Raw genomic sequence first — 25,019 nt, forward strand, 5'->3', positions numbered from 1 at the left:
GAGGAATAGGGAAATCATAAGGACACTGTCTCAAAAGAACCATAATATGTCTGCAGTTTAATGGGTAGTGAGTCAATACCAGTGGCTCAACCATTATGTTGCCAAGTGCTGAGACTCCAGGTTGCAGACCTTGTGAATAAAACACCAATTAGATGACTTAACACCTCTTTAAAGTATTTCTCTAATTAGGATTAAGGAGATTTTCCGTGGAAAGGTGGAAAAGTCCTCCGAGGACTTCAACAAGTTAGTGTGATGGGGCTAAGGCGCTGATTCTTACATTTTATATGTTTGATGAATGGGGAGAAAAACAATATTCTTACCCTATCGGAACTTTAAATAGATCTGAATAAATATGAATTACATCACATGTTATATTATTAGATGTTTGAGATCCACGCAATGGATTCATAGTGAAAAGAAAGAGTCTTCTTTTTCGAAATGAACAAGGTTATCTGAGAAAAGATCATAGGGGAAAAAAAGAAGTACTGTTGTTCTGGATACACATGTTGATTATAACAAAAGTTATAATGGAATGAAAAAATGATATCTTAAGTTCCCAAGAGTCTCATTTACTTGAGAGCTGGATTTCATGGACACCAGAGCCCAGTCTGCTCTGATTGGTTAGCTGGCCGTCTCTGTTGTGATTGGTCACCCGCTTGGAAATGTCCCGCCCCTTAGCCTATCAGGTCAAATGTGTTAGATACACCTTCACAACCCATACAACACACTACAGGAAAGTGAAGCCCCAGAAAGCATAATGGAGAGAGGCCATTGCTAATAAAAACATGTCATCTTATGTCATCCCAAGCAAAGAAGTGCTTTTCCTGGGATTTGCAGGCATCTCAGTAGAAAAGGAGAGAGCAGAGATATTTTTCACGAAAATGCCTCTCTTACTGTAATTGGGAGATACTTATCTCAGTATTCAGAAAAACAGAGCAGAAATGTGTGTTTGGAATTCTAAGAAAATAATAAGGTGGTTAAATCAGAAAAAAAGGGCAAACTTTTTTTCCGTAACTGAGTGCTTTATGCCTCTTTAGAGATGAGACGTCTGACTGTCAATCATAATGAAGCTCAAGAAGTGGTTCCTGTACCTCATGTTAGATAGCCGGCTGTCTGCAGACATGACTCTACTGCTGTCTGTGCTCAAACACACCATTAAACCGTTTGAAAAATGCAGCACTAAACTGAACTTTGAGAAGACGTTGACAGCGTTGCATGTCTTTTTATTAATGGTGGTCCTAAAAACATGTTTGTTAAATCATGTTTTAGCTTTTCTGCATTTTGCATGGAATGAATCTATTAAAACGTCAGGCTGGGTTTGTGTGATCGATATGAGGATAATGTGTGTGAACTCAGAACACATTAATGATCCGATCACATGGACTTCCTAAGCCGCCGGCATGTTTAATCTAAATTCACCAACAGCAGAACGATTGAATTATTAATTTAGTTCACAAATAAATCCCACAGGGCATGAATGAATTATTAATTGCGATGAGAAAAATTAAAAGAGCCACAATGTTTACACTCTCCTCCCTTCAGCAAAGAGAAGGAATATCATATCACAACAGTGGCCAACAGGAGTGTGTGTGTGTGTATGTGTGTGTGTGTGTGTGTGCGCGCATGTGTCGCTTCACGTTGAGTGTGTCAGCGCTGACAGGAAGTGATCCAGTAGCAGACTCACTGTTTATGACGGCTGTCAGACGGAGATCCATCTGTGTGATTAGACACCGGGCCGATCGATCTGAGTGTGTGCGTGTGCGTGTGCGTGTGTGTCTGTGTGTGTGTGTGTGTGTGTGAATTTGTAGGAGAACAACATTGACATTCAAGTATAGCGTGTGCTGGGATGGAGTTGAAGTATACTAGGGCTGCACCATTCATCAAAAGGCCATCAACATCGCAATATGGAGTAGTGCAATACCCAGAATGCACGAGTACAATGTTTGTTTGTCATGTGTTTGCACCGATCAGCCACCGTACAGATCCTCTTTCAAAATATATTTTGAATGATAAAGAACCATGATTAAAAAGTGATGCATCTCTCAAAGATCCTGAATCATCACATTCAAAAAATAATTATAATTAGTTATTTTTTCAAAATTGTTCAGCTCAACAATATACCCTTAATTTTATTCTTCTTAAAATTAAAAAAAGGAATAAAAAGCAGATTGCAATTAATTAGATGTCATTATAATGAGCTAAAATCAGCACATCAAAGAAAACATTAACAAGTATCCTTGACTGACAAAATGGTGCCTTCAAGTCTCCTCAGTTTGTTTGTTTTTCACTTGCTCTCAACTCCCTGCCTGTCCTTGACCAACTTGAAAATGCCCTTCGTCAAAAAGGATCCTTCAGCTCCTTGGAGACCTCACTTGATCGAAGAAAGTGCTTGACTGGAGGGGCTCTACTTCTCTCAGCATCTCTGATCAGACCCTCTCTGTTTGTTGGCCTCACAGTTAGCCTCTAATCATGTTGTGATCGCTGGAGGAGTGTGTTCTGCCCTGTTGGTCAGAAAGCTTGACCACAGATCTCACAGTGAGATAATCCATGACTCATTTTCTCATATTCTTTATCTCCCTCCACTCCAGACTCATTCGGCTCACCTGCCGGCTCTCTGCAGGAACACAGAGGCCTGGATATCGTCGGCCATTAGCACTCTCACTGGAATCAACCGGGAGTTGCATCGTGCTTGCAATTCTGACGGTTATGAAACAGCAACATGACGTAAATGCTAATATCTGTAGCTCTTATGAGATCCACTCTTTCTGTTTGCCTTTCACAATAAAAGCCTTAAAGTGACACAACCAGTATGTCATTGTGTATTACGTCAATACATGAGAAATCAGGCAAATCCACAAAGATGCTATTTTCTGTACCGATTCAACTTAGACATATTTAAGCACAATAACACGTGTTAGCATCTCACTCTGATCAAGCTCTACCAAATGGTGTTGCAACATGGAATTGAATAGGAAATACTGTAATGTAAGAACACCAAAAGAAGATCCAGTCATGCCAGCAAACACCTCACATGATTTTACCCTTCGCTTTAATGGATTGCACTTCTTTTGTACGTCTCAACTTTTTCTAGTTTCAACTTCTAACAATAAGACGTCGTGGTCAGTTGTTGTTGTCGCATCGGAAAGAACTAAGAAGTACAATAAATAAAACATGCCTCCTGTGTTCTCCCCTCGAGGTAGGAACAACTTCTGTCTAAAAAAGAGAAACCTTTCTAGAGCCTAAGGCCATTTCTCCCCCCCTCCCTCCCCCCTCCCCCCTCCCATCAGGCCTTCTCAGTGCAACCCCTTCATCTTGTCCTGATATACCCACTGAAGATGAGGGAGGCAGGAGTCACACAGTCCACAAAGAGACTGTCTCCCGTCCTTCACTACAGCGACCATCACACGTCCATTTGAATGAAGCGAGTCAAACAGTTACCCTGACAACACTCTCTGCTACTACTTGACACTGTGAAAAAGACTGGTTTGGTTTGCACTTGGGAGGAGAAGTTTCAATTAAGTTTGGATTGGACGTGTTTCCACCTTGTCAGTCTATCTAAAGTATAGGTCAGGAGGCGGGGGAGACTCAAACTCTGCTTTTCACCGAACCCCCCCTATGTAGCCGCAAATTCATGTTCTGTGTCTGCCCTTGAAGCAGGACGCCTGATAGCTGTCAGAATCAGAACTTTTCAGTTGGAGCACGGATGCAATGTGGAACTTGCCGTGTCCGGACCCACTGAGGCACTTTGTCTGATTGATTTCTGCTCCCATTTGGATTGAATAAACAGTCAGCTAGGATTTGTTTTTTAAATGCGTATTTTCTACCTTCCATTTGTTTCAGCTGTTTAAAGCAACTAGCAGAGACTTGCTCAACAAACACAATGCAACACGTCCGCACTGGTTTATCTCAAAGTGAAGCCCCTATCACACTGCAATTACCGAGACATTACCTCAAGGAGCTGTATGTGAGAATGCAATCCCAAATCATTCAGACCGGATATCAAACAGACTTAACCCTGCCACTTTTAAGTCTGTCGAATGTCCGATTAGTGTAAGAGAGGGACTTTGATGAAGTTTAACCAGAGGAAAACAAACCACCAAGGCAACTACACACACACATTATATAGTCTAGATACATCAAACTAATTAAGTCATCAAACATGTTATATCTAATAATCCATCTAATTGAATTCTGCCGTATCTGAGCACCAACCAAAAAGTGACAGGGTTTCATTTGTTGCCATTCAATAACAGGGCCTCCATTGTGTCTTCTATTAAATGACTAATTAAAACACCCATAGTCAATGTAAGGCTTTCTCCTCATCTTACGATCAATTTAATTAGGCTAATTGCTATTTGCTACAGTGCTCATTGTAATCATGTCATTTAATTAAGTGAAGAGGTATTAGATGAACTCGCGGTGAGAATCGTAAAGGTGAAGAGATAATCTGAGCGCTATATTCAAGCGTGATGGAGTTGTTTAAACAACAGGAGAGCGGGTATAGTGAGACGAGACAAATCTATTCATAATTAAATGTCACCGAAATACAAATGTGGAATAAGAAGGCTCGTTCTGATAATGTTGAAGGAGTCTTTCGTTTAATACAATACGTTTGTGTGATAGCAAATTGTTCTATAAGACTGCTGTTGATGTAAAACTTTCAATTCAAATTGGATTCTTATCTCCTGAACGTGTTTCTCCCTTTAAATCAGAAAGATATGCTGCTGCCACTGCCATTTCATTCTATATGTCAAATATGGCCAAGTTGCTGAGATATTTAAGATCCTTAGTTACCAACTTTTAACTGGGAAGAGTGGCTTTCCAGAACGATGACGCACTCTATCCCCTAAGGGGCTTTGAAGGCACAGTTATACACAAATGAACAAGGCAACATTCAGCAAATATTCTCATTTCAAAGCAATCAATCAATGAATTGAAACAGCGATATGTTTATGCCTTGGAGCCGTTGCAGTCTTTTAACTGTGTTGCATTTCAAAGTTGGTGGAAGGATGAAAAATGGGCCAAAAAAGAATTGATAACATCCACAGATTATTATCAATTATGGTAGCAATCTAAACTTGGTCGTATTTTTGATTCATGTGATATCTGCGAAATGCATGTTGTAGATATGCAATTATCTCTCCGTCTCTCTTGATCCTAACTTCAATCTGTTTTGGTCGTAACCGAGCAAAGCGCAGATACATTTATCATTAAAGTAAAGATGATACTAAGTGTAAATCATGAAACTGTAAATGTGGTTTCAGAGTGAAATGTTTACCGACTGTTAAACTTTATCGTCTCGTGATTCATCCGGAGATGTTGGAGTGTACTCAGTGTGTTGACTGTCAGCTTTTACAGCGGGGCGTTAAGCACCTGCTATCCGTTCAAACTTGACGTTGCCACAATGCACATTTGTATCATGTGCTCTTGTTGTTTGAGTGCCTGAGAAGAGTTTATGGGATGTGGATCAGGTCGTACATCTGAGAGAGAGACAGACACTAAGGTTACAATCACCTTTATGGAACACTGAGACTCAGAGAACGAGCTATACAGTATCTCCAGCCAGATCATTATTTGGACAAATCTAAAAAGAACATTACAAGCTCCAGGGAATTGTGGGTAATATGGTTTAAAACAGAATGAAATCACAGAGCTGTACAATCTAACACACACACAGGTGCTGGGTGAGTCCAGGCTCTTCCTCGTTGGTGCGGCGCTCTGAGCAGGTTTAGACATCTCCAGCCTATCCTCTAAGGAGGATCCCAGCCAATCACTGCTCTCCTCTAGATCTGTGTACTGTCGCGCGCGCCGCGCGCGCGCCACACACACACACACACACACACACACACACACACACACACACACACACACACACACACACACACACACACACACACACACACACACACACACACACCACACACACACACACCACACACACACACACAAACACACACACACACACACACACACACACACACACACACACACACACACACAACACACACACACACACACACACACACACACATCACACACACACACACACACACACACACACACACACACACACACACACACACACACACACACACACACACACACACACACACACACACACACACACACACACACACACACACACACACACACACACACACACACACACACACACACACACACACACACACACACACACACACACACACAGTGAATTTAATTGTTAGCTAGTGTCCTTTACAAAATGCAGCAGTGTGCATATTCATTAATAAAATGGCATGTCTATGGCAGGAGCTTCAGCCCCCAACAGAGGGACCCCCGTACAGATCGAGCCTGAACCCCCCGCTGTGAGCAGCAGCTCTATTTAACAGAACAGTGACAGATTTATAGGGTTTGTAAAATGAATTGCAATAAATTAGCATTTTTAAATGATTGTCCTTCGGGATCATTAGGATTATTGCATTATACATTACTTTGATGATATTTGATTTAATGAAATTACGGAAAGGAGTTTAGCAAATGTACATTTCATATATTAAACATTAACCCTGTTGATCAATTTAGATTCTTGACAACATAATTCAGCTATAAAAACACTTGACGTTATATATTATTTTTTATCTCTGACATTCATCAACAGTAATTGCCTCTTGTAGCTATTAGAGTGCAAATTAGCATATTATGTGATGGAGGTAGGCGTCATGAACTAATGGCACTAAGTAAACATAAAATGCAACCGGAGCAAACAGCTCTTTGTGTTGGAGATTGAATATCCATTAACGTGAAGTATTGACACAAGTTATTTGAATATGTTATCATTTTATGGGTCTGTTTAACTGTAATTGACTGCGGGTTGGAGAAACACGCAGTAGGTAAATACATATGTTCCCTTTCCTGTAGTGTGCTATGGGTTTTGTGCAAGTCAATGGTCTGCAAAGGCTAAAATCCCTGTGTTCCCTCAGGAGGGGTTTACTGTTTCTTCAACAAAGTTAAGTTTAAAAGCACAGAGACTTAAGTCCCGCCCGCAGTGTGGGAGTGTGGAGGATGTGATGTAGGCTGTGATCAACACTTCTGATATCCACCAGCACTTCTCACTTCTGTTGTCTTGCTTTCTCTCTTTCTAGCTTTCTTGGCTTCCAGATTGAAGATGAGATGAAACTTTAATGATGCCCGTGTGGAAACTGGGTCGATGGTGCCGCAAAAAAAAGACACAGAAACGCCGCCGGAACCGGAGAACACGAGAGCCAAAGCAGGTCCTGCAAACATACGGCGATAAGTTAAACATGAGGACGTTTCTCACGCTAAAGGAAAGGCAAATCTTTATATACTGTACAGCCAGGGTTTGGAGATATTCTCGAAGGGATATCAATAAGATGGCTACGAGTTTTATGGAAGAGCAACTATGTGACCTTAGGAAAACGGGCATCAGTACATGATGTATCAGAAATGTGTTCTCTCTGTGTCCTCCTTTTATAAGAAGTCGATAAGTACGTGATCGGCTAAGGGGCGGGACATCTCTAGGAAGTTGACCAGTCACAACAGAGCCAGCCAGCTAACCAATCAGAGCAGACTGGGCTCTGGTTTCAAAGTGAAAAATAAAGAGCTTTTTGAACATTAAAGCATGGAGACATGTCACAGTAGAAGCACAAAATACAAATATGAACCTGAAAGAGAATTATATGACCTCTTTAACAATTTAATCTGATTAAGTATTTTTTTTATGCAACTGTAAGGGAATACATTAACGTTTTTTTTGTATTCTGATTATGTAATAGCCATATCCATTACTCCCCAAGCCTGCCGACAGCCTTACTCCCCACCAACCAAACGGTGGTTTTGTCTGTTTTCCTGTAAATCTCTCCTCCAGTGAGTATTAAAGCTTATTTTCTGTCTCGGTCATCAAACACACCATAATAACGGGAATAAATCACCACCGTGGTGTCGAGCAGAAGCCACATTCGATATTGTGTGTACTGCAGTGGCTGATCAATGAAAGACTCAGTAAGAAGCTGAGCAGAGTTACTTCACTGTGACGGTCTCCAATGTTTGGCCTTCAGATTGAAACACTTCACGACGCTGTGGAAACCGTGAATGGAGCCCAGCAATGTTTCTGACCTTTGAAGAGTACATTTTATTGAATGCAAAACACTTTCTCCTCAAAGCAAAGCAGGCAGAGCGATGCTGAAGTTGCTGAGCATTCAACACTTTAATTCCAAAGCCAAGGTGGTCTTCTTTTGGAAATGTTCAGGGTCTGTGTTTATCAAGCTTTTCAGAAATCACAAATGCTCTATGTGTGGGACCAAGAGAGAAAACATTGTAATGTTGTTGATTTAAGAAACAACCTGTTAGGAGATTGCCTTCAGGCGGAAACACAAGTTATGGAGAAAACTTTTTTTGTTTAGGCTGACCTTGTGTGGGATGAATTTACAAATACCAAAGGGCTGAAAACACTTTAATACTGTGAGGTTTGCTTCTGTTCAAACCAAAAACACCAACTTTTATACACTTCCACAAGCTGATTAATGCAAATCCTGGGTTCATTATTTATTTAAAATAGAGCTGATTGATTACTTGATTATAGGTTGTATTCAAATTGCAATTGGGCTGTCGGAAATTACAACCGGAACCTTTCACTGTTTCCTGACATTTATAGGAAAGAACTATTCATACCCATAATAATTGTTTGATTTCTTGTTCTTAATAGATACATGATATACTTTATGTATCATTATTTGTTAACTATATGCATTAAAGGGTGCTATTTCACCCACACAAAAAGTGAATTCTGAAATCGTTTTTTGAGTGAAATGTCAGTTTTAAACATGCAGTTAACAAAACAAGGTTAGGTTTTGTGAAAGGTGTGACTACCAACCAGAAATCCTTAGTGGACTTTGATTAGCGACGTTTCTTAAGACGTTATTTGGGACCCAACAAGTTTCCTGCAAGACATCATGGAGAAAGCAGCTTCGTTGTATTGGAATGTAGATTTGAGGCCTTTTAGCATTCTTAATTGCTGCACTGTGAATTACCTCTACCTACAACCGATCATCATCATTACCTCTCCTTACAGAAGGTCAGTGCAGGTAATCTCTCTGAGCCACTTAGTAACTGCTGTTACTCCGCTTGATAAATACAGGCCCTGAAGTGCTGCTTATTTTAAAGTCTCCCTTTACAGCTCACTTCAACCCAAATGAAAGCAGTTGTTGTATCCATTCACTCCAACAGTGACAACAACGGCAGCATCTTAATCAGTCGCTCAGTAACTACCTCTGTTGTTTATTTTGAATTGTGTATTTGCACCTTATCTACTGTAGATAACCAGCCCAGTGTGTGCAGACGTGGACATGTTTTTTTCTTTCTGTTGGCCTTATCACACGCTGCAGGCACAAAGTGACAAAGTGCACGATGCCTGTGCTTGTTCTTACTATCGCTGTCATCACCTGGATGTTGTTTGTGTGTGCGGGGGGGGGGGGGGGTCCAGATAGCATGTGATCCATTCATTCACTCAGTCATTCATTCGTGAAAGATATGAGACAATAATTCCCGTTTTTAACAAATGTCTTATTCAAGCACTCGCATAATGCCATACTAGTAACATTGATTTAATTCAAGTTACACACACACCTGAATGCACACATGCTCGTAAAGAGACAGTTGGCGAATGAGCCTACTGCCAGAAATGAGTGACAATGGCGATGCAAAACACATTATCCTGCAGCCACGATAATAATAATAATAATAATAATTATACTCTCCAATTAGCAAGACTGTAATGATCTGAATGTGCAATTAGATTTAATTACATGATAGGGACACGAGAAAATATATATGATTATCTCTTACAACGTGGTCCTGTTTCTGAATGCTACACGTTTATATTCTGGTGGCGATGAAGAGGAAGGCCAGCACTCCAAATGTAGCCACCGCTGGAGCCTTTTCAGAGACAAAATGCAGGCATGGGGGGTTTGAGAGCATCATGGAGAGAGCGTTTTGGCTCTCAGCGCTGCAGTGTGTGCCGGCTGGACAGCAGACTTGTTCAGATTTTTGGACAACAGTTCTACATCCACCCACTATGGCTGATTATTCTCCTGCATGCAGTATGTTGCTGTTCTCTGGTCATAGTAGCTTAGATATATAGTCCAAAACCTCGGGGTATTTTCACTGGAAATCACAGCAGGCCCGTGTGAGATGCAGCCTGGAGTCTTTTAGTGTGAGCGTCCAGTTAGTAAGAGCTGTCAGCTGGGCTTTATTGTTGCTCCAGCAGCAGTGTGGGAAATAAAACAGGTGAGCTGCCTTACAGTCCGTCAACATCACTCTTATTCTATACTGGAATAGTGGAGTTTCTTTCTCAAAATCACCTTTTTACTTGTTATTCTCCAAAAACAACTGTTCACCTATCTGGTCCCCGACATTAACTGTAGAAACCATAACATTTATTATTATATTTAACAAAACAACAGTGCTATCTATCTATCTATCTATCTATCTATCTATCCATCTAACAGAAACCATTAAGATTAGTCTAAACTCTTTATATTAAGGGAATAAGGAATAGGAATAAACCATTAATTGCTTTCAACTACTCCAACTAAAAACTTTAAATATAATCAGGCAATATGAAAGGAGATTATATAAAACAGTATAGCCGTACTGCGCAGCGTGCAAGGCAGTAAATTGAATTGAAATGTAATAAAACAAACTGTTAGTCACAAACAACAGCCTCAGTAGAGTTCAGCTCGCTGCATACTCTGTCAATATTTACCGCTTAATGTTTGATCTCAGCTCCTTTTAGAAGTTTGTCTTCTCCCCTAATGAGATTTGTTCCGCCAATTCTTTGTCTGCCGCACTCGATGATAACCGGGAGCCATGCAAAGGCCAGCAAATCAGGCCTGGATCTGAACTGAGACGCCGTAATGAGCACAATTTAGCCGGACCCCGCTGCAGGAGAGCCCACTGCCCTGTTAGCAACCTGCTGTGAAGTAATGACACCACTCTTTAATGCTCGTCTAGCATACACACAAACACACAGCGGACAAACAGCAGCGTCCTTTCATTACGTTCTTTTACCCCAAATACACTAATGGCCAATTATTCCTGGTATTATTACAGCTAGTGAGAGTTTTAGCTGGAAATACCCAGAAGGCCTTGTCCTGTGAACTTGCTTCATGAAAGATTTATGGAAGTGAGAATCCTCCGGCGGCCATTGGAGATGGGTTCATCCAAAAACAGAGCCGACTTCTCTGCAGCACTGACATTTGTACAACCCTAATAAAATATAAACTGTATTTATTTCCCTTTTTAAATAGGGGTTGGCTTCCAAAACCATTCTTAGCGGGTAGTTTCTCATTATCTACGATGCACTGTTACCCCCAGAAAAGTATTATGGCATTGAAGAAGCCCCCACTGCATTACAACTCTCCACTAAATCCAGTAGTGGAAGGGTAAAAAGTCTGAGGGTGAGTCCAGGTCAGCTTCAGAGTAGACTAGTAACAGCCCAGTGTACTTTCATATTGTAGATAGGAGATTGAATACAGAGAAAAGTTACAGCCAAAGTTACTATTATCACGAAAAACAACATACTAGTGAAAATAAAAGTAGCTACATAACCAAAGGGAAGTGTAGCCTAACTGGTAACCACTACAATGTTACCAAATGTAACAATGGCCTATTGAAACGGGATTTCAGCCTTTGCAGACCATTTACATGCACCAAAACCGATATATAACACACTACAGGAAAGGGACAACCCTGAAAAGCATAATAGGGCCTCGATATGATTAAATAAAGTGAATAGAAATAAAACATCCCTGAAAACGTTTCCACAACTTTGATCCCCGCCCCCCCCCCCCGCCCATCCGTGCACATTATGCAACAGTCTGCAGTGTGTGTGGCTCATTAGCTGCTGAGGTGTTGCACAGGATGTTTGACTTCTCTTTGAACGTGTATCTGCGTCGCAGTTTGGACTAACGTAGACATATTGGTGACATCAAAGAGAATCCGTGAGAGGCTGACAGGTACGCTGAGCCATGTGGGTTGACAGAGACACACACACACACACACACACACACACACACTGCCATCAAAGACCTAGTGTGTGTGCAAGAGACAGAGAAAGGATTAGAAGGAGGAAGAAGAGAGGATTTGTGACATTTTGCATATGTTGAATATTAGTTTTTTCTGTTCTAGTGAGTGTTTGTATTCTTGTGATTCTTTCAAAGTTTGGACTGTTATTGCTTAAAGCAGAAATGTGAATAAAAGTCAACTGTACTGTTAAGCTTTAAGACAAATATAAAACGGTTTATATAATTATTTTGATGCAGAGAAAACACTAAATATAGAAACTGAGAGAAGAGGGATTCTTTCTGCCGGTGTCACAGGGGATTGGGAGCAGTGGGAAAAGAAAACGAGTCTGTGACCTCGCATATAACAGTCGCTTTTGTGAACCTAAGAAGTCCCAAGTGACACCCATGGCGGGGCATTATGATCTCCTGGTGCAGCGCCTCTTTATTCCCCGTGTGGATGTCACTGCTGTCTGTTTACCCGCGCAGACGGAGGGAGGCAGGAGGAGGAGGAGCCTCCCTCTGAGAGGAGGGGCGCCTGCCCACTTTACTCAGGGCAAAGACATTATAGCACACTTCAGCTAATGAGATGCAGAAATGTTTAAAGTGCAATTCATGAATACTAACTGACCGCTTTATATATTGTAAAATACATGTTAATATAAATGTTTACTTTAACGTCACATAAAATTATTCTATTTGTATTATTACATATTTTTTGGGGGGGGATCTTTTTACTTTGACTTCTTTTTTTCAATTTAAATATTTATATTCAATTTTGTGTGTATATTTAGTCGTAGAATGTGCTTATTTTTACTTAAACTTCTTATGTTTTTATACTTCATTTTATTATTTTATTTTCAGGACAATTTTTCTTTTGTTTATTTACATATTTCTCTATTTTAAATGTTTATATTTCTTTATATTTAATTCTAAAATTGTCATGAAACCGATTTCCCCCCAGGATAAATCCTAAAGAGTGTTTTTTTAAATAGAAAAGTACACTTTAACATCTTTTACATGTGTATAAATAGGACATTATTAAAATGCACAACATAAATATCTTATTTAAACTAACACACCACTGTATACATTGTTGTTTTGTTTATATCTATCCTTTTCTTTTAAATATATATCTATTTCATTTCATTCTCTAACGGAGCAATTGTCACAAAAGCCATTATGAATAAAGTATTCTTATTGTCCGTGTTGCAAGGATTCAAGTGTTTTTGAAAGCCTTGGATTGCAATCAGCCAAACAAAGAGTGAGTGTGTAGGTGTGTGTTGCCTTGTGTCCTACTGTTCCTAACAATGTATCAGTACTTGAGAGAGAGAGCGTCTCACCAACTAGCGGGCCAGACCCTTCTGTTCTGTTTCAGAACAATTTGTTCTACCGACGGCTGCAACATTGTTCCTTCTAACTCAGTAGACTATTTCAAGCTAGCAGGCGTGACCTACGCTGTCTTGTTGTCCTCGTGCTTTGGGTGAAATGAATCAGAAAATGAACAAAGCTCACGTGGAAAACGTCTTAATGACTTTTAATTATCTATGCCAAAGTGCAAATGATACACGCTCACGCTAATCCATCTTACGCTAACAACAAACCGAACTAATGCCCTCATTTAAAAAGAGAATTTAATTGGTTACCAGGTATATAAAAAGTAATGTGAAGATAACAATTCCCACTCGCTTATATAAGTTCCTGCGACATAAAGATCTGTTTATTGTGAAAATCACATCTTCAACCAGAACAATAAATCGATAAGAATGTGGAAGAGACTCATCCAACGCAAAGTGTTGAAAGAAGTCACGCAACCTTCAAGATCAAAGAAGATGCGTTTCACTGAAAGCTAAATCGTTCCCTCATCAGTGCCGCATTAATGACTATACGTGTAAAACTAACCTTTACACGACCGCAGAGTACGTCAGTGTTAAATCACACATGCGTGGGAAGGCCGTCTTTACAATACGGCAGATCATGTTCTGTTCTATTCACTCGTCTTACTCCTATTATTTCACGTACAATACGCTTCTAAAATGGAGGAGCTGAAGGTTGGGGGTGATGCATGAACTATAGCTGAATCTTGTGTAGCAATTACACATTACATTTTTAATGGGATGTCTTTTTTTAGAAATTCCCTTTAACTGCTTACATCAGAGGGTTCGAGCATTTATTCACGTTATTTTTGTGAAAATATATATTTACCGAAAAGCCTTTTGGCAGATTTTGTTCACGACACAGATTTGTACACATGTTTACGCTGCTTCGGGCTGTTGTCTGAGTTCAAAGACGTGTTAGAGGATTTTAGTGTTCTGGTAAAGAGGACAAAATAATTGAGTGGGTTGTAATTATGCCTAAGTAGTTAATGGCTTTTCTGTGAAAGAAATGTGGCTAAATAATGAGTTTGTAGTTCTGAAACAAGCTGAACACATACTTTTAGAAGATACATTTTGGACTAATTGGACAACACCCATCTTGAAAAAGTCCTTCCTCCCACGCTAATCTCCTGACTGATATCACGTCTCCACTCTGGTCCTCTGCAAACCTTACATGTCCAAATCAATGCTGTTAGAATCATTCTGAAATGATTTATTTTTCTCTAAGGATATTTAACATGATGTGAAATAGCACTGTTTTGTCCTCAAAGATGTGTAGCGGGGTTGCTAACACCTCCGCGCTGAAGGTCGCACATTAATGCATCGATCACTCTCAGGAAAACTGAGCAGTAGATACTTGTCGTGATTGAATCATGCCGGTAACCCTCCTCCCATCGAACTGAATCAGATGGAAGTGTGAGAATCAATAGGAAACAGCAGCAGATGGAGGATCCTACACACCTCCTAAATGCTTTGACATTGAACTTTCTCTTTGAGTTTACAGCCAGTCCCTTGTTAACCCCCCCACAGGAACAATGTGTCTGGATCACACTGCAGGGTCAGAAGCTTCACAGCAAGAAGCCTTGAAAACAAGGTAAAACTAGCGCAGGCCACATCCTCAAATTGGCTCTGTACTGTTCCTCTACTTCACACCCACCTCACAACCACCCACCTTCAAACACATGGCTCTCTGATCTCTCTAATCTCTAGATGTACAACATCACTCCTCCTCCTTTTGCAGGCTTCTATATCACAGCTGAAAGCCAGAAAAGTGGAATAATATGAGGGATAAAGTTTGTAAAGGAACTCTTGTACATGGTGAAAAGGTTTCCACAGTGATAAGAATGCATCGACTCGCATCTGGCTGCTAACGACCCTTCGTGTTCACGATGATGAAAATGGTAGCCAATCACAGCGCACACCTGCTGGTAGTACCAACAGATGTGCTTAAGGCCATTTCCTTTTGTGCTACCTGTCAGTTTGAAGCCTTTTCTTTCTAAAATAACCACTTTCCACAGAAGCGGCTTTGTTTCCAGCCTTGAGCACATACTTTTGGCTCAGCCGGCGGGTTTTAAAATAGGTTTGAAAAGCCCAACATGGAGTCGTTAAGGTAACAACTCTTTCTGTAACTAGAAAACACTCAAATGAATACAGCAATATGAGGATTTGACCTCTCTTCCAGGTGGTCTGCTTTAAGGTTGCTCCTCTGGCTTGCACTGTATTTCTCTGAGCTTGGCAAGGTGAGAAAACGTCCTTCCTTCCCCCCCCCCCCCTCTAACTTCTCTCTGGGCTCACAGTGCTTCCTGACAGCAGTGGCTTCAGAGTCCCTTTTGTCGTTTCCAATTCAATTACAGCCTCCTTTGCGAGGCCCTACAGCACTGCGCATTTCCAGGTGTCCCTTTCAAAGACGAACCCTTTCACCTGGCAAAGCACACAAGTTCAGAGTGATCAAACAGTCCCACACTTTGATCATCTGTCCTCTGCCATCTTCAAGTGGTGAGTAATGAAAGGGGGGGGGGGGGGGGGGGGGGGGGAAGGGTACGATCCAAGCTGTGGTATCCTTTTCATAATGCCCTTCATTGGACGGCCAGGGGTGATAAATAAACAACGGAGCGGCGTCACAGGCGCAGAGTCGAGGCGGGCAGATTGTAAATGGGTGTTGCTCTGGAGGAGGGTGGGGGTTACGCCGCTCATGACTGAAAGGGTCACACAGTGCCATAGTGAGACTGCTGGAGACACTTGTTATGCTGGAGGTGTGATGGAGAGGAAGGAGGAGGGAGCGCTGAATGGCAGGGCTGTCTAGGGGTTATGTTGACTGCTGGACCCTGTGATCATAGGGAGCCCCCGTGGGGAGATGGGGACCTAGAAACGGCTCCCTCTGCGAATGTACTATTTTTGTGTGAAATGCGTGTGCGTGTGTGTGTGTGTGTGTGTGTGTGTGTGTGTGTGTGTGTGTGTGTGTGTGTGTGTGTGTGTGTGTGTGTGTGTGTGTGTGTGTGTGTGTGTGTGTGTGTGTGTGTGTGTGTGTGTGCGTGTGTGTGTGTGTGTGTGTGTGTGTGTGTGTGTGTGTCCAGGTGGTGGTCTGTGGGCTGCAGGCGGTTCTCCTCCTGTATTTCTGAGAGGGTGCACATTTGCAAAAATCGCTGCAAGGTCAGAGCGGGCCTCGTTGCTCAGTGTCAAAATGGAGGACAGGAAGGAGGGCGGTAGGTGGGTGTGAGGAGAGTCATCATTGTCTCTGTGGGGGGGGGGGGGCGGGGACCAAAGCCCTTGTTGAGTCCTTGAACTCTTCTCTTTTTTTGCCTTCTCACAAACACAAAAATAAACGCCGGCCTTCCTGAAACACAGTCGTGCAGACACGGTTTTATGAATGATATCTTATGTGCTCTCACTCTATAACAGAGCAGGGGGCAACGATCAAGGTGACAAGAGACAGTCATTCTTGCAATGAATTAAGCACCTATCAAGTGCTAGTTATCAAGGCTGCTATAGCGAGCTGCCCAATGAATGAATGGGTGATGTCACGGCGCCTCTTGCACTACATATAGTCTATGGCCAGAATCAAATACACCAAATACACTGGTAGTATAATATGTACAGACACTGGCCCGCTTAGGCCAGTGAGCATTGATTACAGATCACACAAATCACATTGGAAGTAAGAAGCTTCACATCCAAAAGACCAAGCCAAAGCTGTCATGTGTCGGCCAGATGGCTGTCAGATTACCTGCAGTTGCCAGAACAAAACCAAGAGACACTCTCTGCCCTAATTGATATTGGATTCATCTTTAAAGACGATGATAAGAATGATCATTGTGAGCTTGATATTCGCAGCTTTTCCTCCTTTTTGGTGTCCAGTTGGAATTAAAATGACTTCAAGATCAAGTGTCACTTCAACTAAAAGCGTTCACGCCCACAGCTGTGCCACAGCATTGGCCCCTTTAAAGTGAAATTAGTCCTAGAATCACTTTTACATAACATACCACCGACACAAAGTACTTAGTATGCTAAGCAGCCCACTCTCAAGGCACCAGAGACGGCTCCAAAGCCTTCACTCCCACGGATAAGAGTGGAGAGTGAGCCTGTGTGGCAGAGTGCTTACGTCCAGAGAAATAGAACTTGGAAAGTTTAGGTTGCCTTTTGTTGGTTCAGTCGAAGCAGCAAAAACAGTTGTTCCGAGATGTAAAAGTGGATGTCAACATGTTTACAAGACGAACGGTGGAAGTGAAACTCGCAGATAAACATGGGGGAAAAGACACTTTTCCTTTCTTTGTCATTCTTTTGATCGTTTTCACTGTGTTTCTTTCCCACTCTGCCCTAGTCTCTTGCTTCCTTTTGACTTTCTCTCTTCAAATCGCTCAGGAAAATGACCTAGTTGATAAAGGCGGCTATAATACATGGGCAACCACAAATCTGCCTTTGAACCTGTTTTTTTTAATTGTCATCAAAACACTATTGTACCCAAGTCCAATCAGCACATTAAAGTGAAGGAATTGCAGTGTGAAGCCCCCCTCATGAAGGAGGCTGTCAGTATGTGGAGGTTGCTCCATTCATCTACAGAGTTGAGCGTTATCAGAGCGATGCATGGTTAAGAATTGCTCATTGAATACACAAAAGACTAAAGGAGAAAGCACACACTAGTTTCATTTCAATCATCAATTCATCAAACAGCACTGTTCAAAGAGATAGTGTTCTGTGTCTGAAAACACCTCCAGGAAATGGAAGGAGAAGAAAGTGTAGGGGACGAGCGGGGGGTAAATGGTCAAAGCAGAAGTTGGCAGAGGCTTTGCTATGCAAGGGGAGCAGAGATGAATAATGCATGGGCTGCTCACTCAAGACACTTGTGCCGGCATGTCGCTCTTTGGAGGAACATTTTCATTTTCAAGCACTTCCACCTTGATACCTTGTCATCAACGGTCAAGCTCAGACATCATCAATCAACCTCCAGCGTGCCACTGGCAGGCTTTTTACGTTATATAAGGCTCTTATTCAAATGGCAAGTTAGCGGACCCTTAAAGCAGCAGGGTTCATTTACGCAGCAATACAACAACGTTAACAAATTCTCCATACTCTTTGAATCAAAATGGTTTATTCTGTTGGGAGATCAGATTATTAAGACATCAGGGTCAATCTATCGGGGAACATGAGTTTCCTCGACCTAGGGATCAAGACAATCACAAACACATTTTTTGAGGTATTGCACCAAAGTAGTTGGTACTACATGTCTAAAGACAAATTGGTTTTACTTCCAAAAAGCATATTTCTGCAGGCTTCCTTTTTAATTTCACTTAGAATCCAATAGAATACCCGTTTCATAGGAATATCTATCACAAGTATAAAAGTATGATTGAAAACCAGTGGAGACTGAAATGACAGAATCAGATGTACAGCAGGCAAGAGAACATATTTTACTTTTTAATAACTTCTAAAGTCTTTGAGTTAAAAAATAAAAATTGGAGATGTGTTTGGGGGATTCATACGCTGTTAGACTATTCAAATAGCACTTCAGTTGAAGCAAACGGACACATTAGCCATGGGAGTTTAGGAGGGAACAAACACAATCTCCATGTTATTCTGTTACTGTGAAGTCTGGTACAATGCGCGCAAGTTATACCAGAACTGTGACGCTGAAAGAAAGCAGAATAGTTTAATCTTCAGACATCTGTTAGTGACTGACTGCTTATGGACTCCTCACAAGGATGTGTCAGCCACAAACTTTAAATTAGCAGCAAAGTGAAATACAACTCCCAGAGATCCACTCCAGCGATTTCAAAACAAAAGCAGCTCGCGACCTTCACTTGAAATGAAACCTTCATTTGTCAAGAGATGCTCCCCCGACTGGCACAGCTATCTGCTCAAGTGGATGAGCTCTACCAACAGACAGAAAAGTAATCGCTGCTCTACACAGCGCCGCATTGTGCTGCTTTCAAAAAGGCCAGTGTAAACACCATTTGCTGCTCCTTTCAGATTGAACCTCGCACACGGGAGTGACCACGAGGTTCAGCACACTTCACATGCAGCGCGGGCGTTGTGGTGGAAACGTTGCAGCGGCACAACCTCGGATTGAAGTAGACACCGCCTCCACACCGCTGGTTTAAGCACAGACTCATTGATCCGTCTTATTGATATTTCCAAGGACCCGCTTTAGATTAGCTTAACCTGCTCAGAGGGAAATGAGTGGAATTGAATGACCGGAGCAGCCTGCAGAAAACAGACACTATGCACATTTACAGAGAGAGTTTTCTTCTGCATGTACAACTAAATATCACCAATCACTCACCTACTGTAGACGATTGAAGCTCAAACACTGTCTCCACAAATTCTATCCTAGAAAAGCCCAAAAAGACTCAAGAACACAAGCGGCTATAATCAAACTATAATGACATTGTGCTATTGAGGTTACACTGTCTGCTATCACTGACACAGCAACCTGTTCCAAGTTAAATGAGAGCCTGATTTGCATTTACTATCTGACCCCGGCGTGATCTCCAAACCCAGCTGACCCCAGATATGATTTGAAATCTTGTACATCAGCAGAAAGCTGTCCTGTGGGGAGGCTGCTGTGATTCATGCCCCAGCCAAGACAAATAACCTGGCCTTGAATCAATCTCCCTTTCATCCCACCATGCACTCGTTTGAACACATATGATAAATCAACCCAGAGAACCTGCGAGGTGCCTCCACAGTCGTCCAGCTGCTGCTTTTTCAAAGTGCTGAGATCTTATTGTTGGAATCTGGAGCCTCGTGCTGCTGGCCGATTGAAACCCCACCACGGTTTCATTTAATCTGACAAGTACAATCTTCTACGATTGCCCTTTCCCGCTGTGACGTTTGAAAAGCTTATAAAAGGACTTACCACATTGATCTGAAGACTCTTGAAGAGGCCTTCCTGTTGTGCCCATGCCGTAATCACAAATGGAGCCTTTGAAATAGAATAATGCCAAACAATGGCCGTCAGTCAGCGAGTCATCCGTGCGATAAAAGCTTAATCGTTGTGTCATTGCTTCAAAATGGTGCGGTCTGTCTTTGTGTGTCTGTAAATCCTCCAGCACTGATCGTTTAATGCAACCACAAAAGCTGCCGTGGTGGATGTAGTAGAGATTGAAACGGGGAATGTTTTATAGGGAATACACAATCCATGGGGATAAATTACTGTTTTCATTGACAATGAAAGCCATTAAGTAGAGTTCATACAGTCTGGAGTGCACACACACACACACACATTCTCTCACACTCATCAAGTGCCTTACCTCCCACTGCGCCACAATGGATTTCCCCCGAGGCCGACATTCGAGCTTTATGTTTCGTAATGACCCACAATAATTCAACGGTGATTGATCGGCGGAATCAACTAATGAGTTACAACCCCCACGCCAAGACGGAGACCTTTATCTCTGGGGATTGTCCGTGAGGGTTGTGCTTCCCTGATGTCTCACCGTGGGGTCACATGACTCACAGATATCTCACTGCGTTCTCCTGTGTTCGCAGTTTACTCCAAAAAGGTTGTCCGCTCGCCACAAGGACAGCCAGGGAAGATATACGACTTGGTGGCATAATGTATTCATAGGGAAAAAGATTGAGAAATTGGTCTTGAGACATGATAAAGTGCCCGCTGAGGTGTCTTTGATGAATGATGATGAAGCTGTGAAGCCTGGAGCTGGATCGCCACGTTCTGTTCAATTAGCCTGCGACTCTGCTGGTAGACTAACACTTGGACTGGCTGAGCAATGGATCCATCGGAAATGTATTCTAGTGAGATAGTCAGCATTATGATGAAATCAAAGGAAATATCTGGAGTCCGGTATAAGCACATTCTGATGCAAAGATAAGTCTGTCTTCTTAAATCCACACTTTATGCATGAGTGCCTTGTTAAGACAAGCAATTAAAGACAGAAAAATGATGTTTTCATGTAAGAAGACGGCTCATAGAGGAAGATGAATTATGTTAGCACATTCTTATATTTGGATTTGTGTCAGCGAGTTGCTTCTAAACCTGCTGCAGTGTAATAACTATAATTCATCACAGTGTCATTTTATTTCACTCGCCAAATAAGAGAAGAAGAAATCAATTCCTCCGACTTATCTCCAGGGTTGATAGAATATTTTAAAAGAGTGAGTTTTCTAAATGAAAATAGTGGGTAAAGTGGTGCTTTTTACCCTTTTGATATACTCTGAACTCCCAGAGTCCTGATGTGGGGAAGCAGTTCAAAGAAGGCTGCCTCTAAGATACCGACTGCTCTTCCCCAGGGCGCATCAATACATCCACTCCTGTTCTCTAAATATTTCACCATGAGGTTGTGTGTGAACCACCCATGCATTCAGATATGACATTCTAGCTACACTTGTGTGGAGCAGCCATTTGTAGTGTGCTTGATTAGCTTTAAACAAAATGTAGCTCTCCTCCTCCGCTACTTCAACGAGATGAATATGATCCACTGGAACCAGATGGGTTTCCATTCTCACTGACAATCTCCTTTATTTCAATCACCTCTCCTGAACATCCTCTTGAAGCTCCCCCTTTAATGACGAAACTGGAATGTGTCTGTGATTACTGATTTGAATGCAGCCAGAAACACAATGTGTCCGGGCTGCAGAGCTGAATGACATCACCACACTCTTCAAGGCTAGCACATGCTAATTATATGCAGATTTGTAGTGTGATTCATGTATTAATGTGGCATGCTGAGTGGTGATTAGGTGTGTGGGAGTAAGCAGCAGTCACTAATGCTCAGCAAAGGCTAAAAACAGCACGGTGAGGCGATGCAAAAGGCGGCAATTTCTTTCATTTACTCAGTGTGAGATTTGACCTTTTCGCCGAGTCCCTGCCCGTGGCGCTAAGGATGCTCGCATATGAAGGGGATTTGCACTTTAGCTCGCAGGGAGCATCTGACATATGTATGCTTACTGTTTGTGTCTCTGCCGGCGAGTCCAGAGGCACTTCTTAATGTCTTATTTCAGACACATTATTTTGTTACAAAACCCAGGAGCAACCGTACACGGAACACCGTCCTCACACACTGGAGGAGCACACTGTGGCCAGGGATGCATGCTATGAAAGATACTACACGTTTAGTCCTTTATATTAATACTGGTGAAACATTTACAATTCTTGACACAAGATTTATTCTGCAGTAAAGAAAGTATCATTTGTTTTTTGTTAAGGAAGTAACCAGGTTAAAGCTACCTCTCTAATATTGTTCTATGTTGCTGTGAAAACATCTCGAAAAAACTGTATTTATTTGATTTTCTGGCCAAAAAGGGCATTTTACAAAACAATACTGATCATGTTTGGCCAAGCTAAACAACGAGAGTGAGTTGCAAAACAGACAACTGTATGTTTGGACTTTTTAAACTAAAATGACACACTTCATATTGTGATAGTTAATTGTAACAATAAAGCCAACAAGTAGGAAACTTTAGGCGATCTCTCTCGTTTAGATAACCAACCCAGTCTCACGCCATTTGGTGTTATAGGCACGAAATGTAATCTATTGATTCGTGTTCACCAACACGATTTTCCCTTTTTTTTCGTGTCGCACAGAGCGATTTTAAAAGCAATGTAAATAATAACAAATTAGAAGGTAAAAAAGATTTTTTTAAATACAGATTTCAGTATTCTGACAAAGAACGATTGTAAAAGCAATGTATTTCTATTGGTAGTATGTTTCTTGCCTGCACTAAATAATAACAAATTAGAAGCAAAAAAAGATTTAAAAAAATACAGATTTCAGTATTCTGAGGCTCTGAGCCCCAAAAAAGTCTGACATTATACAATTTAACATAAAAACAATAATCGTGGCTTGATATTGAGTAAGAAAATGTTTTTATGAACCACACAGCTTCTGGTCTTCCAAAAGACGTGGTGCAGGCACGAAACACTACCAATACAAATACATTGCTTTTAAAATCGTTCTGTGTGACACGAAAAAAATGTGAAAATCGTGTTGGTGAACACGAATCAATAGATGAAATGTATTTCGTGACTGTAAGACGAAATGCCGTGAGACTGGGTTGAGATAACTCCTGTTAACAACATCAACCATCAGCTGTTCCTTGTCAATCGCAGAGCTTTCAAAGCGAGCTACAGGAATGAATAGAAACAGGAAGTCCAACAAAGCACATTCTAATCGTACAATCAATCTGATTGTGGCGTTTATGCTAGCTAGCATTCAGTCAGGTAACGGACATAACGTCCCAACAGTGCTCAGCTGTAGGAGCCTATCATTTCCATATCATATTCATTCATATATTCATCCATATCTTTTCTAAGATAGACAAGTAAAAAGAAAAACCCTATCTACAACAAGCTCCTTTTCCCTTATATCATACAAGAGAATCTGTAATAAACTGCATATATTATTGTGTTGCTGGATAGCATGAGGAAGGGAAGGGGAAAGGAGCTGAAATGCAACACAGGAAGCACCTCTCTTCAGTTTAGTCATTCCCTTTGATGAACCCAGGAGAGTTAAATTCATGCAAGTGTGACAAAGCCTACGCTTCATTACACATTGAGATTGAAGCAGTGAAGTTCAGAGGAAACAATAACTTTTATTCAAAGCCTCTCTTCCCGTTCCAGCCGAGGGAGTTACTGGATGTGAAATACTGGACCGGATTTGAAAAAGCAGAAATAGGCTACATCCCTGAGTGAGCAGCGCTCTGACAAACGGACAGGAAGCGGAGGTCAGTGTAGCCTACCTGACACAGCTGGCTCCCAGCCGAGGCAATATGGGCTCCTCATACCATCTGTGGAGGAAAAGACAGAGCCAGGTCAGAACAAGTGACATGAGAAAGAAAGGAAGGATATTGGAAAAGGAAAGGAGATTAGATGATGCTGTGTGGCTTTAGGGCTTTTAAGGCCAGCTGTCAACATAAGAAAACAAAACAAAAAAAACGTGTTCATTTTGAATCATTTGAATATGAATACATATAATTCAGCTGAACCCATTCAGTCACAGAATGAAACAATGAGTCAGCATTATGCTTCATAAAAGCTGCAGAAAGGCTCAAAGCAAATATATCTTGACGTCAACAACAAGGGGAGTTTTAAGAGTATTAATCTCATCAATATGCTACACACCGCCGCTACATCTAACTACGGCAACAAACAGACGGAGAAGGTGGAGGCTTCTATCGATGTTTGCTCTTTTATGAGAACTTATCATTCTCGGCTCACTCGCGCCCAGAAAAGGTCAAATGAAACTCTCGCACATCAAATTGAGTTTTGTGAGCTTCCGTGGCAGACGCAGCCAATTGCAGGTTCTCAGGTTCTTCACTCTCCTTCAGGATGGCACTGAACTCAGATAACACGCTACTGATTATTATATTCCAGAAGAATTTCAATGACAGGAGTTGGCACAATGGACACGACTGTGATGTTTCACCATGGGTTTATATTTAGGATGTCTTCCAGTTGTTGTTACTCAATAATGAGAAGTCAACTGCAGGTTTTCAGACGCATGACTCATCGTTATTGCGTGGCTGTTAGCAGGAAATGAACCCTGTTTTCCACGCTGTGCAACTTTCTCAGAGCAATTTATAGGATATAGAATGCAGACAGTCAAATCAAATGTCAAACCGTAAACACAGT

The 25,019-nt window shown here is 41.6% G+C and overlaps 1 protein-coding gene across 4 annotated transcripts in view; it reads right to left on the minus strand.

Annotated features, from left to right (window-relative positions):
- The window catches only part of LOC117498866 (beta-1,3-galactosyltransferase 1-like), a 102,176-nt gene that overhangs the window by 38,885 nt on the left and 38,272 nt on the right, over positions 1-25,019 (minus strand). For all 4 annotated transcript variants that reach the window (XR_004557616.1, XR_004557617.1, XR_004557615.1 and 1 more), the window contains exon 2: positions 24,128-24,175. The gene's annotated coding sequence lies outside the window, so the exon portion shown is untranslated. The remainder of the gene's footprint in view (positions 1-24,127; positions 24,176-25,019) is intronic.

This window comes from Trematomus bernacchii, unplaced genomic scaffold, assembly GCF_902827165.1.
Source record: "Trematomus bernacchii unplaced genomic scaffold, fTreBer1.1, whole genome shotgun sequence".
NCBI classification, from domain to species: domain Eukaryota; kingdom Metazoa; phylum Chordata; class Actinopteri; order Perciformes; family Nototheniidae; genus Trematomus; species Trematomus bernacchii.